This window comes from Culex quinquefasciatus, chromosome 3, assembly GCF_015732765.1.
Source record: "Culex quinquefasciatus strain JHB chromosome 3, VPISU_Cqui_1.0_pri_paternal, whole genome shotgun sequence".
Lineage (NCBI taxonomy): Eukaryota > Metazoa > Arthropoda > Insecta > Diptera > Culicidae > Culex > Culex quinquefasciatus.
This window is the reverse complement of record NC_051863.1, coordinates 21508204-21524932: the sequence shown is the minus strand read 5'-3', so window position 1 is coordinate 21524932 and position 16729 is coordinate 21508204. Positions and strand designations below refer to the sequence as shown.

Here is a 16729-nt window from a genome sequence, read left to right as displayed (position 1 = left end):
CAAGCGTCGTATCGGTTCGGAGAGTTCGATAACAACGATCACCATGGGAACCACCAAACAATTCACTGCACACTGCACCGCCAAATTGGGCAAAAATGTAATTAATAAGTCATTAAAAATATATTCTGTTTGTATGTTTTCTGGGGTGGACAAGTGCGACGGATTGGGTTCAACTCCGGGGTGACAGGGCGAACATGTTTCTTTCTTTTTATTTTATGAGAAAAAATACCCCAAAAACAGAGTAAATAACCGCGTCGCGCCGAGGTATGATGGTCATCATTTGCGAAGCGCAAATTTACATGCATAATTTGTAAATCTACAGCAACAGCCCTGCGAGCCCGGCGTCGTAAAACTTTATGGTCCAATCAAACCACCATATTGGCTCGGCCCAACATCGGCACGGTTACCATGGCCGGGGCAGCAATTCAGTTGCCAAACGACCGAAATTAAGATCCCTTTAGAGAGAAATACAGCGGGACGAGACTGGGCTTATTACGATCCATAAAGACATTATAAATATGCATCGGTCGTGGCTCGTCAGGAGATATTCGAGTACCGTGAAATTGCGGTTGACGAAAATAGGTGCACTTGTCAAATTTGTTTAAACCAAAGTCTTAGATTGAAAAACCAGCTTTTTTGTAACAAATAAGAAAAAATAAAGTAAAGAAAGACCTCACCGCACTGCAAGGTAGATTAAACCCACTTGCCAAAACCAGCTTAGCCGACGGGAGTAGTAAAAATAACAAGTGATAATTGTATTAAGGTCCATGAAAGGACATCACCCTAACCTGGAACAACGGCAAAAATAAAAAATAAACGACCGAATTAAGTTATGTTTAAACAGCCTAAAATTTGCACCGAAATTTGTCGAAGATGTGGGTTAATGTGATAGTGATGTGTGCCGCCGCCACCACCACCGGGTGATTGATGGCATGTCCGACCGAAGATTGTCCCGGGTTCCCCCGAGGGGCCTCCTCGCAGATGGTGCGGCGGAAAATGTGCCACCAAAAATGGGGAAAATTAAAATGTTAAACTTAACCTGGAGCTAAATGGCTGGCGAGTGTTGATTGAGGATCCACTCCTTTGATGGTGGTGGCACAGACAAACAGACAAAAAGCATCGAAAAATTAAAAAATACAAAAAAAATACAAAAATACAAAAATACAAAAATACAAAAATACAAAAATACAAAAATACAAAAATACAAAAATACAAAAATACAAAAATACAAAAATACAAAAATACAAAAATACAAAAATACAAAAATACAAAAATACAAAAATACAAAAATACAAAAATACAAAAATACAAAAATACAAAAATACAAAAATACAAAATACAAAATACAAAAATACAAAAATACAAAAATACAAAAATACAAAAATACAAAAATACAAAAATACAAAAATACAAAAATACAAAAATACAAAAATACTAAAATACTAAAATACTAAAATACTAAAATACTAAAATACTAAAATACTAAAATACTAAAATACTAAAATACAAAAATACAAAAATATAAAAATACAAAAATACAAAAATACAAAACTTAAGTCCTTAGTTTTTAGAAAAGAAACAAACTTGATAGCGCCTTCTTCAGTTTGCTGTTAGTACAAATAGGCCGTTTATGCAAACATGGTATGCTTCCCATAAAAATGCCAAAACGTCAGTATCAATCAAAGGCCCATCGCCTGACAGGTGCAATTAATATTGCCCACAACCGTCACGACACAGCCTGCCTCAATCGCTCAACAATTCAAAACGGATGATTTAGAGGAGACGCCAAATCGGTCATCGGAATGATGAATCGGACAATTTTCCCAAGAGATGATGCCCCTTAAGAACCACATTTGCGCATGTGCGCACTCAAACGGTCCCAGATATTTGTGCAATTGCGTCTGAAATTGACTATTCATAGAGTCGTCGCAATTTCTTTCCGCGCGCAGATCTAAGCAGGCCCGCGGGTCTCTTCTTCAAAGCTACTGCTTGAACGACGCTCACAGAAAAAAAGAGCTCCCCGTTAAGGCACGACCACGGTTGCATTCTAATGAATAATTCAGCGTGGAAATGTCAGTCCGGGCAAATAGGTTTGTCTATTTTTTTCTCTCTACTCTTTTTATTTTATTCCTTTGCTCAATCGTAGTAGTCGGGGCTTCTGGGCTTACTCCTATGGTCTAGCGATGGGCTGGCTTGCGATGGGATTCATCGGCTTGGGAGAGGTGCCAATGAAGAGATCAATCAAAGTAATCCTCGCCCGCTGCAGCTAAAGAGTCGTCACCACAGATAAATAGAGGTGGAACGAGTTTGCTCGTTTTCTCACTTTGAATTTTAATCCAAACGGACGAGTTTGGACTGCCAGATGTCGAGCGAGCGAGGATATGCAGACAGCTTTTATTGCCTTTCCATGCAAAACGAACATAAATTACCGGATCAACCGGCGGCGGCGGTGACGACTTGGCGGATCGATTGGTCCTTTTGGTCTTCTCCGGTTTGGTACGAAACAGTGCAACCCGATGCTAATTCGATAACGACACGCGCATCCCCCCAGTTGGCGTCGTTAATCCGACAACATGACAGATAAAGTAACGCAGCAACCCGACCCGATATTGTGACTTTGGCGTGTCTCGTTGACAGCTGTCATGCCCGAAGTGCACCGTTCTGAGAATATTCCACATAAGAACAGCTCCACAATTCTCTCAACGCATATCGAGACCATTTTATCCTCAACCGTCTGCTGCGTGTACAATTCCCCTTAACATCGCAGATGCAAAACAGTACAATTCCCCTTAAATCACGCAAATTGCAATAAAAGGCGCGCATTTCTTCCGAATTGCACACAGAGTTCATTTCTCATTTATAGTGGCCCCTTATTCAACCCAGCAGAAACGTCAATTTGGGCCCGCAAGTCACGATTAACGAGTTGGGCACCACAAAAAAGATGATGACCACGCCGACAAACGGCCAATTGTTTTGCTGCGCCACCGAGATCCGAAATGCGATTGGTCCATGCGAGGGGGGGGGGAACATTAAATTTAATTATGCACACCGGAGCCGAAAACGTGCAAACATTACCATTACCATTACCGCATTGGAAGCGGCATGGTTGCAGTCAACATCAAATTACAGATTTGCCTTTTTTCTCCACCGCTAAATTGAGCGCAAAATGAAACGAATCGAAGAATGTGCAACAATAACCATCTGGTTTCGCAGTAACTGTTGGTTGTTAAAGTAATTTTGCATTCCTTGGAATTTTAAAAGGTGAGGAAAATGTTTTGCAAATTCTCTTAAATAGTAATGTTATGAGTTATTTTGCAAAACTCGATTGTTTTTAGTTCATTATTAATTTTAAATCATTTTGTCCATTTATTCCCTATGTCAATTAAAGCTAATTTTGCATCATTAATTTTTTCATACAAGTCTCCATACAATTTCACGGGCTGGTCATAAAAAATGGGAATGTAAATCTATTCATATTACAAGCATTTAAAAAACATTTCCCAAATGTATTCTAATCAGACGAGAATGCATTGGGCCAAGCCCATTTTTCTATTTTCAGCTTAGTTCAGCTTTTTTCTTCCAGCGCTCTTTTGGGTCTGCATAGTGCTGCCAAAATTGATGAAATTTTAAGCGAACACTCACGAAAAGTTGCATTTATTATCCTGGCATCACTGGCTCACTCCAACAGGCGCTGCTGGTGGTGTTGGTGGCCACCCTTTGTTCTTTATTTGCCTTCGCTTCTCGCTCGGTTTTCTTCAGCCTTCGATTGGCATGGGTCGTCAAAAGTCAAACGTCAAACGACTTGGCGCGTTTGTTTTTTTCGATGGCGCTTGCTAACTATTTACATGTTTTGGGCTTATTTTTCAAGTGAGTGACTAACTAATGTTCAAAAGAACGTGTTGCCGGTAGTTTGAAGCAATTTCATATCTTAAGCGCTTTGAAATCGTTAGCGCAAGTGAAAAGATATTGATTGCGACTTTCGTTAAGCAGTTAAGCTCTCATCTTGCATGTGGATATGTGTGCCAACAAAATGATGAGAAATGGTGTCGCAAAATAGATATTATGATCAAAAGTGCATTAAATTTGATCTTTTTGGCCAGTAAATGGCATACATTTGCGTGCTTACTCGATGCGGTGCTGTTGCTGGTAAGTTTACAGCCTAAATAGTATTTTTGGAGCTTTAATCGAGCATCAAACTCTCCACATGACGAAGATAGGTGTTTGATTGGAAGGGATATATTTCCCCTTCTTTGAAAATTTGACAATTAATTTCTGAGATACAGCATCACATAGAATTTGAATCGATGAAAATGAGAAAATGTAAAAATCTTTTCAATAACAATAACTGCACAATTTTTGAACTTAAGCATAACTTTTGAAAAGGTCTACAAATAGACAATTTTAATCATCTTTTTTTTTTTGTTTGAACAAAATTATATAAATAATTGTGACTGAAACTGAAGGACATTTTCTCTGCCTTTTTGTTTTTGAGGTGCTTTTCTTTATAGAAGTATTTTTTAAATGCAAAAAAAAACGGAAAGAAAATTTAAATATTTAGCCAAAAGTGAATATAATTTGAGTAAGATTATAAAAAATTTAAATACATTTTTTATTCGATTACCAATTCAATTTCTATTTTTAAAGTGATTTCTTTTTATTTTTGTCAGTTTTTTTTGAAATTAAAAAGATATAAAAAAACATTTTCAAAAATGAAAAATAAATATTTTGGAAATTCAAATTTATTTATGAATTGTTGAATAAAAAAAAAATCTATTTCTATTTTTCCGAAATGTCCTAATCATTACCTACAACTATGCCGAAGACACCAAATCGTTCAGAAATGTCTTCTCAAGATACAGAATTTCATACCCATTTTTAAACAAAATTTGATGTTTGAAACCAAATATCAGGAAAAGACGTGAAACCACAAGAATTTTAACGTTAATTTATTTCTTTTTTTGAAAATTTTGATTGAAATTTTAAATTTAGTTTTAGTCCTTCCCTTGACCTCGATCTGGGCCAAGGGATAAGAACTTTAAATTAAATTTGTTATAGCCTAACGTCATTTCGGAAAAAGTTGAATTATTAAAAAGAATATTAAAATTTAAAAATATCCTCAAAGTCCTAAACGACGATAAAGTTTAACATTTTGAAGCTTATTTTTAATGGGTAATCCATTTTAAATGAATAAAGCACAGTCAAACAAACGAAAATTAACAAAATTAGAATGACATCGAATTTTAAAAGTGTGAGTTTACAAAATAAATTGAGAATTTCGTTTTCAATCATTATCTATTTGGTGAAAATCCACTTCTTCAACAAGTAGTTAGATTCACGGTAAAATTGTAAATGAAAATCTGAAATTTCAGCGAGTTTTTGCAAACTCAAAATTTAAATGAAGTTTTTCGTAAACTAAACTGAATTTTGTACTTAGTTTAGATTTAATATCATCAAGTTGTTTTTTTTTTTTCAAATTTGACTTAAAACTGACTCAGGAATGGCAATTTAAAGATTACATTTTAGAAACATACAGTCTAACGAAAAAACATAAATTTACCTAGTTTTCCTAATTTGTAAGCAAAAATTAGCACAAAATGTGATAAACACAGTTACAGTTATGCTAGTATCAAAAAATTACAAGGTATCAATTAATTTATGAAAATATTTATCTCCCTGAAGTTTCCATTTTCCGAATACATTATTAGAATAAAAATCCTATATTGAGCATGAGCATGGTTGACTGCCAATGAGCTGCTACTCCGTTATTGACAGATCAGCTGAAGTTAAACAATGAATCTAAAATGATCAGTGGGAGCCAACCATCCGTTCACTGTTTAACATCTGAAGATCCCTACTTTATTAGTCAATACCGGCGCCCTCCCAAGAAGCCTGCAGTTCAACGAAAGGGAGGAATGTTAGTCCGATAGTTGAAGTTGCAGACTCATCAAGCACATAGTTTTTCGCTATATACTTGTTGATACCGCTTGAGACCGTTGAATCCACAGCATCTCCTTCAAGCATCACGTGATTAATATTTTTTGGGTTAGTAGGATAAGGTATTGGCTTTTCGATGCCTCCCGAGCTACGACGCTATGGGGAGGACTTTCATAACAGACCCGTCGGCGAGCCTTCCGAGCAACGATGCTATGGGAAGGTCTTTTTGATTAATACACAAAGTCTCTCACACACAATTATTTCACTCCACTATTAATTAATCCAAAATGTCAGTACGTCTTTCGATCATCATATAGAAATGGCTTTTTCACCATAAAAAATAAAACCTTATTCAAAAAATTATACACAATTTACCCGACGCCGTGCCTTCCGATCAACGATGATATAGGAAGGGCTTTGAAAATCACAAAACAATTAATTAAGATCACAAAAAAAAATCACAAAAAAAAATCACAAAAAACACCAATTACTCAACGAAAATCAAGACACAAATAATTCCATAAGTCATGCTATTATTCGATTACCACAATCACTCACCCCATACGAATAGCGACACAAAAGCACACAATAAAATTAACCTGCATAATCACGATTTTGCGTCCCACTTCCAGCGCACCAATGATGCTATTATTCGATTACCACAATCACTCACCCCATACGAACAGCGTCCCCACTTCCAGCGCACCAATCTTAAAGTATTCATTATTAGAATAAAAATCCTATATTTGAAGAAAAGTATAAACGAACGTTAAACAATGTATTGTTTATATATTAAAATCGATTTTTTTTAATCAAGTTACTTAATAATTGGAAAAGTGTTTTCAATAAAAAAAAATAGTTTTTACCAACATTTGTTTTGCTCATAAGGAAAAAAATTGAAAGCGGGGGGACATAAACTTGAAATATTTTTTTATTTATCTTGTACATTAAAATAATAATAAAAGAATTCATCCCAAATTTCAGTAAATTCTTAGCAAAAATTTCCCGTGAACCTATTTTTTCCAACTAGTCCTCATTTAAACCAACATCTTTGTCGAAGAAACCAAATCGATCAGGAAATTACTTTCAAAGACAAAGATTTTTAAATATTTGCGTACCATTTTGTTTGGACATTAGGGTGGTCCAAATCCAGGTAACTAATCTTTGCTTTCAGGTGGTAGCACCGCTGTCAAAATTGTATGAAGACTTGTATTGGTGAACCGATGACACAAAATGGCTTCTTTGGTTATAAGAAAGGACCCCACTAAGTTTGAGTCGTTATTCTAATGTATTGCCTAACAATACCATAAACATAGAAGCTTCAAAATAGCAACAAGTACCCTACTTTTTTAAAGTTGAAAAATGTCATAAATCGCTTGAACACATCGCCATAAAGATCAACAAGACTTATTATTGAAATCCCCAAAAAGCAATAGTGTCTTTCTTTACTTTCCTTTCTCACTCGTCAAAACATTGCAGATTTCCATCGCGGTGCCATAAATCCAACATACCATTAAGATTAATTCGAGTCGATATCTTTTGACATGATGTTGTTGTTGAGTCTTCTCGAGTCGAGTGTCTCCAGAAGTTGGCGTCGGTGTGAACTCTGCCTCTTTACACCATCGTCATCATCTTCATCGTCACCGCGGACTCTCTAGGCAGATGCAGTTGTCACAACCGGTCTAGTTGCACAACTAAAAAAGACTAACAAATATTACTACTTCATCAAGGGGAATTTTCAAAATTTGCTTTCAACTGTGCCAACTTGACAGAGGACGAGTAATAAAAATCACCACCAGTCACGCGATATAGATCATCCTGCCCGAAGCGAAATGACAACGTTTTAGTTTCACATAAAATTAGCATAAATCTACAACATAATTCTTCCTGTCCCTGCACGTAATGCACCCTTAAGGTGCAAGTAAATGTGGGGGATTTTCGAACATGGTAAGGTTTTTTCTCAAATCTTTTTACATGCAAAATTCAAGTACTCTTTGCTGAACATTTTGCACTAAAAAAGTTTTTGAATTTTTTTTGTAATGCCGGGAAACTCTCTTTGACAACTTTGACTCAAAATATCTCCTAATAGTTGTTAGAAAAGGTACCTTTTTTACGACATACGAAATTCGAGCAACTCATCCTCTACATTTTATTCTTTGGGACCAAATCTCTAGGATGAATAGGTTTTGAGAAACTCTCCTAGACAAATGCAAACTTTTGAAAATTTGCATCATTTTTGGTGTTTGTTTGTTTGTGTGTGCGCGCATCTCATGGCCTGCCTCCAACGCGCGTTCACAGCCGCCCGCCGGCAGCGCACCTCGCTGGTCAGCAGGAGTGTTGTTGTTCAAGCCATGCGTGACTTTACTGATGTTGCGCGGTGGGAGAAGTTTAATGATAAATTAATATTTTTTTTTTTCGTTTTTGTTTCTTTTGATAGATTATGATGTAGTATATTGTATAGTATATTTTTTAAAATGTTTTGCGCATGTGGTGCGGCCAGCCAAATAAATGATTATGATTTTTCTAAGCGCTTTGGATGAAAAAGCATGGGATAAGAAGCTTGTAATCATTTTCAAAAGGTTGGTCATCCATGAACCCCAAAACCTTTTTTGGACCGATCTGGCCACTTTGGAACCGGTTCCCGGTACTACGGTAAAACCCGGAATATGGCAAATCGTGTGATTATTTTGCACCCAGCAATTTGGGAGTCAAAGTTTATCATTTTCAAAATATAGGACATCCATGAACCCCAAGACCTCTTTTGGACCGATCTGGCCACTTTGGAACCGGTTCCCTGTACTTCGGCAAAACCCGGAATATGGCAAATCATGTGATTATTATGGACCCAGCCATTTGGGGGTCAAAGTTCATTATTTTCAAAAGATAGGACATCCATGAACCCCAATACCTCTTTTGGACCAATCTGACCACTTTGGAACCGGTTCCCGGTATTCCGGTGAAACCCGGAATAGGGCATATTATGTGATTATGATGGAGCCAGCCATTTGGGGGTCAAAGTTCATTATTTTCAAAAGATAGGACATCCATGAACCCCAATACCTCTTTCGGACCAATCTGACCACTTTGGAACCGGTTCCCGGTACTTCGGTGAAACCCGGATTATGGCAAATTATGTGATTATTATGGACCCAGCCATTTGGGGGTCAAAGTTCATCATTTTCAAAATGTCGGGCATCCAAAAACTCTAAAATTACTTTTGGATCGATCTGGTCACTTGGTGATTGGTTTTAGTAACTCCGGTGCAATCCAAAATATGAAAAATTACGGGATTATTTCAGAACAATTTGCGACAAGGCAATATGGATGTCAATGATCATCATTTTAAAGATCAAGCTTATTCATTATCCCCACAAATATTTTTTACCTATCTGGTTTCTGGGCCGATTCTGGAAACTATGGTGAAACTTGGAATATTGAATATATTGGATTATTTCAGAACAATTTTTGACTAGGCATAGACAAGATGATTGTCAAAGTTCATCATTTTCAAAAACAGGCTCATTCATGATCACAATTACTTGTTTTGAACAGATCTGGCAACTATTGAATCGGTTCCGGGGCTCCTTCAGAAAAAAAGTAACTAGCCGATGTAGATGTGAAATTATATTTGATGAATTTTTACACCCAAATTGCCTGATCAAAAATTGCTTTGAAAAAGGGACCAGATTGGTAAAAAATGCTTGTGGGGATCATCAATGCGCTCGATTTTAAAAATAATGAACTTAGGCACATATATTGCCTCGTCAAAAATTAATTTAAAATAAACGCGTCATTAGTTATATTTCGAATTGCATAAAAGTTTCAAGAACCGGTCCCAAAGTGGCCAGATCGGTCAAAAATGATTTTGGGGTTCCTGGATGAGCTGGATTTTGATAATTATGAACTTTGACACCCAAATTGCTGGGTCCACAATAGCGTGGTTCACGTTTCTATGAAAAAGACAAAAGTTGTTATTTTGTCTTGCATCAACCGGAATTTCGTTCTTTTATGTCCCCAGAAGCACTCCTGAAAATTTGAGCCCATTTGGTAAGGTCTAGGAGCTCCAGTTTTAATTTGAAATTTATATGGGATTTTGATTTATTTGCCATGGAAACTATCTTTTTACATTGTATTAGGATTTTTTTATAAATCGATGAAATGACTTGATTCTTATAGTAGGAGATAGGTTTTGAACTGGGAACAACTTTGTAGAACATACCAACATGCTAGGAAGTGACCCTTTAAAGATACAGATTCTTTTAGATGGTGGCTGGCCCTTCAAAAGCCACCATCTAAAAGTATCTGTATCTTTAAAGGGTCACTTCCTAGCATGTTGGTATGTTCTACAAAGTTGTTCCCAATTCAAAACCTATCTCCTACTATAAGAATCAAGTCATTTCATCGATTTATAAAAAATCCTAATACAATGTAAAAGATAGTTTCCATGGCAAATAAATCAAAATCCCATATAAATTTCAAATTAAAACTGGAGCTCCTAGACCTTACCAAATGGGCTCAAATTTTCAGGAGTGCTTCTGGGGACATAAAAGAATGAAATTCCGGTTGATGCAAGACAAAATAACAACTTTTGTCTTTTTCATAGAAACGTGAACCACGCTAGTCCACAATTTTTCTGAAATAATCCCGTTATTTGCCATATCCCGGGTTTCACCGGAGAACCAGGAACCGGTCCCAAAGTAGCCAGATCGTAAAGTGGGGTTCATGGATGACCTACCATTTGAAAATGCATGGCCAACACTGTCTTGTAGAACAACGATCATAACTTTAAAAAATGTATTTTTTCAAAGATTGCTGTTTAAAATTTATGCGAGACCCCAAAATCGTCCAGTTGACCCACCAGAAAATTTCCGGGTTTTCCGGCTGATTTTCGAAAAATAGACATTCAAACGAGTCCAATTAAAAAAGAAGGATGCAAATTGGATGAGTTATGGCCTTTTTAATGATTTCAATTTCACCCAGGCCTATACGGGTTAACCAACAAAAAAATAAAATAAAATAAAAAGATCCAGTTAAAAATTTCCAGAAAAATAAAATATCAAATATTCAAAATAAATTATTAATAAAAAAAATCCCCCTGGGATGGGAGTCTGATTCAATCCAGTTCAAGTTAGTAATATAAATTTGTTATTCTATATACAAGAAGTATAAATTTATAGATCGGCATTGTTGTTGTTGTTAATTTATTTATTTCTGGCAGCTTTAACCTTCTTGGTCATTCGCTGCCCTCGAAATCGGCATTAGGCCATGTCAAATATCTTATTATGTATCAACATTTCTAGAAACTCAGTTTTTTCTTAAATAAATAATAAAATAAAATAAAAACTTTTTAAAGGGGCGGACTCAAGGAAATTTTAATTTAACCGAAAACCGTGGTGTAGGGGTAAACGTGATTGCCTCTCACCCAGTCGGCCTGGGTTCGATCCCAGACGGTCCCGGTGGCATTTTTCGAGACGAGATTTGTCTGATCACGCCTTCCGTCGGACAGGAAGCAAATGTTGGCCCCGGACTAACCTAGAGGTTAGGTCGTTAGCTCAGTCAAGGTGTAGGAGTCGTCTCCCTGGGTCCTGTCTCGGTGGAGTCGCTGGTAGGCAGTTGGACTAACAATCCAAAGGTCGTCAGTTCGAATCCTGGGGTGGATGGAAGCTAAGGTGTAAAAAGAGGTTTGCAATTGCCTCAACAATCAAGCCTTCGGACACTTAGTTTCCAAGGCAAGGCAATGCTGTAGAGCGAATAATTTGATTTTTGATTTTTCAAGGAAATTTAGTTCTTTTGAAATAAATAATGAAGTAATTTAAAAAACCTTCTGGGATGGAAGACTAATTCAGTTCCTGCTTATAAGAATTTTCAGTTCTATAGCCCTGAAATATGCCTTTACAACTTGACATAAGGAAGAAATAAACAATTCTTTAATTATAAAAATGTATATAAAATTTTCTAAATTATTATTAATTATTTATAATAAATTATATAATCATTCTGAAATCCTTCTTGGATACAAGCCAGATTCAGTTCCTGCACATGAAAGCGAAAAGATGTATAGTTATATATCCCTGGAATATAAATTCACAATTTGGCGTAAGGCAACGTGAAATAAAAAAAAATAGAGTGAAATTAAATATTTGAAATAATTTATAAAAAAAATTCTTAATCCTTCTGAGATACGAATCTGAGTCAGTTCCTGCACATAAAAGCCATGATTACTTTTTCAAAACAACCAATGCGCTATGGGTTTCAAATGTACATAGGACCTTTTGAAAAAGTACGCGAAGAATATCCTAGAAACATTTACATTTACTTCCCCGTCCGACGGAAGGCGAGTCGTGGGACCTTCTGGGATCGAACTCAGGCACACTTTGTGAGAGCCAACCATGCTGGCCCTACACCACGGGTACCGTAATTTAAAAAAAAACCTTCTGGGATGGGAGTCTGATTTAGTTCAAGGTTTCTGGTCCTGTTAGTGGTCAGAACTTGTTGTTTTATATTCCAAAAATATTTATTAATCGAATAAAGTCATGTTGATTTTATTAATTCTATAAATCAAGTAAAATTAATTCATTGAAATATATTATTGAAAAAATACCTTCTGGGATGAAAGTCTGAATCAGTTCCTTTTCATGTTAGTAATCAGAATTTGTTGTTCTATTACCCAAAGGAAAACATTTATAAATCCTTAGAAACTCAGTATGTTCAAAACAGGGGTGCTCAAAGTTTTTGGAAGCCGGGCTAAATTTGAAGCACAATGCGCTTGCGGGCCAAATTTACAAAAAAAGGTTATTGAAAAAAATTAAATTACATTATTTTAATTTGTTATTTAAAAAAAAATAATTCAAAATAATAGAAACCACAAAATAACGGTTTTCTATCGGTTTCGTTGATTTTATTGTTTCAGGTATTTGAAAAAAAAAAACTTTTTAGTTGAATGTACTTGTGTTTAAAAAAAAAAAACAAAGTTTTGTGTTTATGTTTCGAAAATGGTGACATTACATGTTGAACAATTCATCTGAAGGCGTAATTTTATTTATTAATTAAGTGTGGCTAATGAAAAGTCGTTGAAAGCCAGAATTTCAATGTTTCAATGAAAAAAAATTAGAAAATGTTTTAAGCTTCCGTATATATTTTAGCGAAAAAACATTATGATGAAATAAGAAAATTATCTAAAATTTATTTTTTTTAATAAACCCAAACATGCTCAAATGAATCCAAATGCAAAGGATTGCATATTTAATCAATTCCTGATTGCAGATTGCTCATAAAATTTATTTTTTTGAAGTTTTGAAGTTTTTGAAAATATATTTTTGCTCCTGGTTTTTGAGCCAATTTTTCAATAATGGTGGAGGGGTGGGTTAATCGACGAAAGCTTTGTAAAATATTTGCAACAAACTTGATCCTCCGATTTCCACATTTTGTCTGCCTGAATCTGTTGGTAGCCAATCAGATTCGTTATCTAACTGTAATGAGTTCAAATCCCGAAGGAAATGCAATGTATGTTTGAGGGTCAGTTCATACAAGTGTCTTTATGACTTGCAAATTAATAAAGCAAACTTACATTTTTGCAACTATTACAGAATTCTACCTAAGTCACACTTGAAAGTTTTTTAAATATTTCTAAAAATGTTTGATGGAAAATTTGACGATATTTACTAGTTTCACTCACATTGAAACGTGTGAAATTGTTTAAATTATAAAATATTTTGAGCAAATTATTTCTATCCTAAAGTGGGGATCAAAATATTGATTAATCATAAGTTTTTTTTTTATCAACAAATAATAAAATAGATTAGCATGTAAAGTTTAAAATAAACCTTAATTTTTAAAAAGTATAAAATCACTTTACAAGTGGTCAACGGGCCATTTTAGATGATCATTCAGAATGGGTCCGCGGGCCACAAAATATCACCTCGCGGGCCACGTTTGTGTTTAAAGTAAATTTGTGAAAAACAAGAAACAATTTCAATATTTTCCAACAATTTCTATGACGTGTTGCAAGATAGCAAGACGATTTTTGATGAGGAATCGGTCTATGGCACAAGTGTGTCAAGTGTGATCCGAGAAACAGAAGTGAATATTAATCGGGTTATAGCATCTTGTAGAGTTTGTTAATTATAACCAAACGTTATTAATAACTAATTTTTGACCAAAATGGTCTATGTCACAAGGTAGCACACATCATACAATTTTTTATTATCATATTGTCTCAGAAGTATAAATTTATAAATTGGTAAGACCGGGATGGGAGATTGATACAGTTACTGGTTATGTTAGTAATCAATATTTGTATTTCTACATCCCACAAGTAAAAAATTACAAATCGGCATACGGCCATGTCAAATTTATTAATATCTGAAATCTTAGAACAGTGTTTCTCAACCGGTGAGGAATTCCCCCCTGGGGGGGAATTTGGCCGTTCTTGGGGGGGAATGACGATGTAATAGAAAACCAATAAGTTTTTGTAAAAAATATAAATCTTTGGTTGTATTTCAATAACCTGTAATGTTCAAAATATATTTAAAATATATGGGAATTTCTGTGATAAAATACAACAGCAATTTTTATTTTATTTTATCTTTGCAGATGTTTCAAAAATATAGCTAACAAAACCTAAAATTCAAAAAAGTTTACTCCTTCAAATTGTTCTGAATAAAACCATCATTTTTTTATATTTGCATTCTCTCAAACATGAGCAATTTTTGAAGAATGGAATTTCATAAATAATTTTATAAATAATAACATTATTTTAAACATGAGCATATTTTGTTATAAATTTCAAAAATTAGCTTTACTAATATTTTTTTTAAATAAATTCAAGCTAAATTTCATTTCCTTTCAAAATAAGAATGTTTTGAAAATATTTTTATTTTATGTCAATTTTGCTTTGGTTTTGTTAAGTTTAGTTTTTTCAACTAGGAAGCTTTTTGTAAAATATATTTGTGAAGTTTTGCGTTGATTCGTTTTTTCGAACATTATTCAAATTAATTCCTGGGAGTTTTTGCATCGTTTTGGGCAAAATTCCATTACTTTGAAAAATAATCGAGCATCAAATATTAGTTTTTGTAAAAATTATATGAAGTCTATTTTGTCTTTTTCTTTAAATAAAATATCAGTCATGATTTCTGTCTGTGATTGATAAAAACTGAAACTGTTAGTGTTTATAATATTGCAACATACAAAAACATTTATAAAAAGATTATGATAAAAAGATTTTTCGGGAGCTTTTGCATTCCATTAAATATGAACAGATAATGAAAATGCATTTTAAAAATGCTGCAAGTATGTGTAAATTGTTGCGAGTGAAGAAAAAATGAAATGTTGTGAAAAATTTAAAGTTTTTGCAAACATTAATACCAAAATTATGACATTTGTGCAATTAGTTGGGGGGGGAATGATGTTCCTGAAATTCAGCCAAGGGGGGAATGGATCAATAAAGGTTGAGAACCACTGTCTTAGAAACTCTTTGATTTATAATTAATAATTGAATGATTTAAAGAAACGTCTGGCATGAGATTCAGATTCAGTTTTTGTCATGTAGGTGATCAGAATTTCTAGATTTTTGTTTGATTAGGTCCTATAAACATATAAAACACAATAGCTAACAATGACCTACAAAACATGAAAAAAATCATGCACAGTCTCATCAAGAGGGAAGCATAAACTTTGAATTGATTTTTTCGAAAATATTCAGACAGAACTGATTAGATTTTCTCTAAAGTTTGTATGGAGAATTAGGGTGTTCGTCGGTGTTGTATAATCTAAAAATGTCATGCTTGAATTAGAATTGACAACTTTCGAAGTGGAATTTGTATAAAAGTTTTCTTAGACGGGAGGTCAATTTTTGTCTGTGTTTTTTTAAGTTTTTTACCATTTTTTCTGAAACTTTTGACTAATTTTGACACGGTCATAAATTATTCATCAAAATGACAATTCAAAATTAATGTTTTATAGGAGTTGAAAAATTTTGAATTTGTTTTTTTTTTCGAGACAGGTCGAGCTGTTCGGCTCAATTTTCACATTAATGATCGTTAGAATAACAGTTCTACATTTTTTTATGGTTTATTTGGTGGAATCAGTTTTCAGATGACCAATGAACATAACTTTGGCAAAAGATCGAAAAAAAATTAGCCTGCTCTTAGGATATCGGAGAAAGCGTTGAAAATGTTTTTTCGGGATACCAAACGTTAATAATTTTTGTAGCTTTTAATTATATTTTTTATTAAATTTATAAACAAAACATACAACATAACTTTTTTTCTAATGGTACAAACTTAGATTGACGAATCATTTTGTAGTTTTGATGAATCTTTTGGTGCAACTTTTATGCAGTTTCGTTTCAATATCTTTTTTTCAATCTTTGTTATTTCATATCCTTGGCACAGAAAGAACTTCAAACATATGCCGTTCATCAAAGTATTGAAGTTGTGAAGAATATCACTGTTCACAAAAACACCAAATGTTGTTTTTCTTGTGCAAATAACAGCGACCGAAATGTTCCGCTGGTTGCCCGGTAATAGATGATCAAATACAAACAACATGGTTAAAACAAACCAAAATCATGTATGTGGAAGACCACACAATACCTAAATCTGATCACCGAAAGGTGTGGGAATAGCAAAAAAAAAAAACATGTTTTAGTAAGGAATATATGTGTAAAAATCTAGAATACCTCAACTAGGTATAATAATTTTTTTTTGTGGAATTGTTTTACCCTTGCAATTACATGTTTTGGCTATGTTGTGGTCTTTCATGTGTAAAAATTGGAATGATTTAATAATATTACTTG

General features: G+C 34.4%; 1 protein-coding gene across 1 annotated transcript in view; it reads right to left on the bottom strand.

Annotated features, from left to right (window-relative positions):
- Positions 1-16729, bottom strand: part of LOC6033023 — a 115432-nt gene that overhangs the window by 13575 nt on the left and 85128 nt on the right. The window lies entirely within an intron of this gene.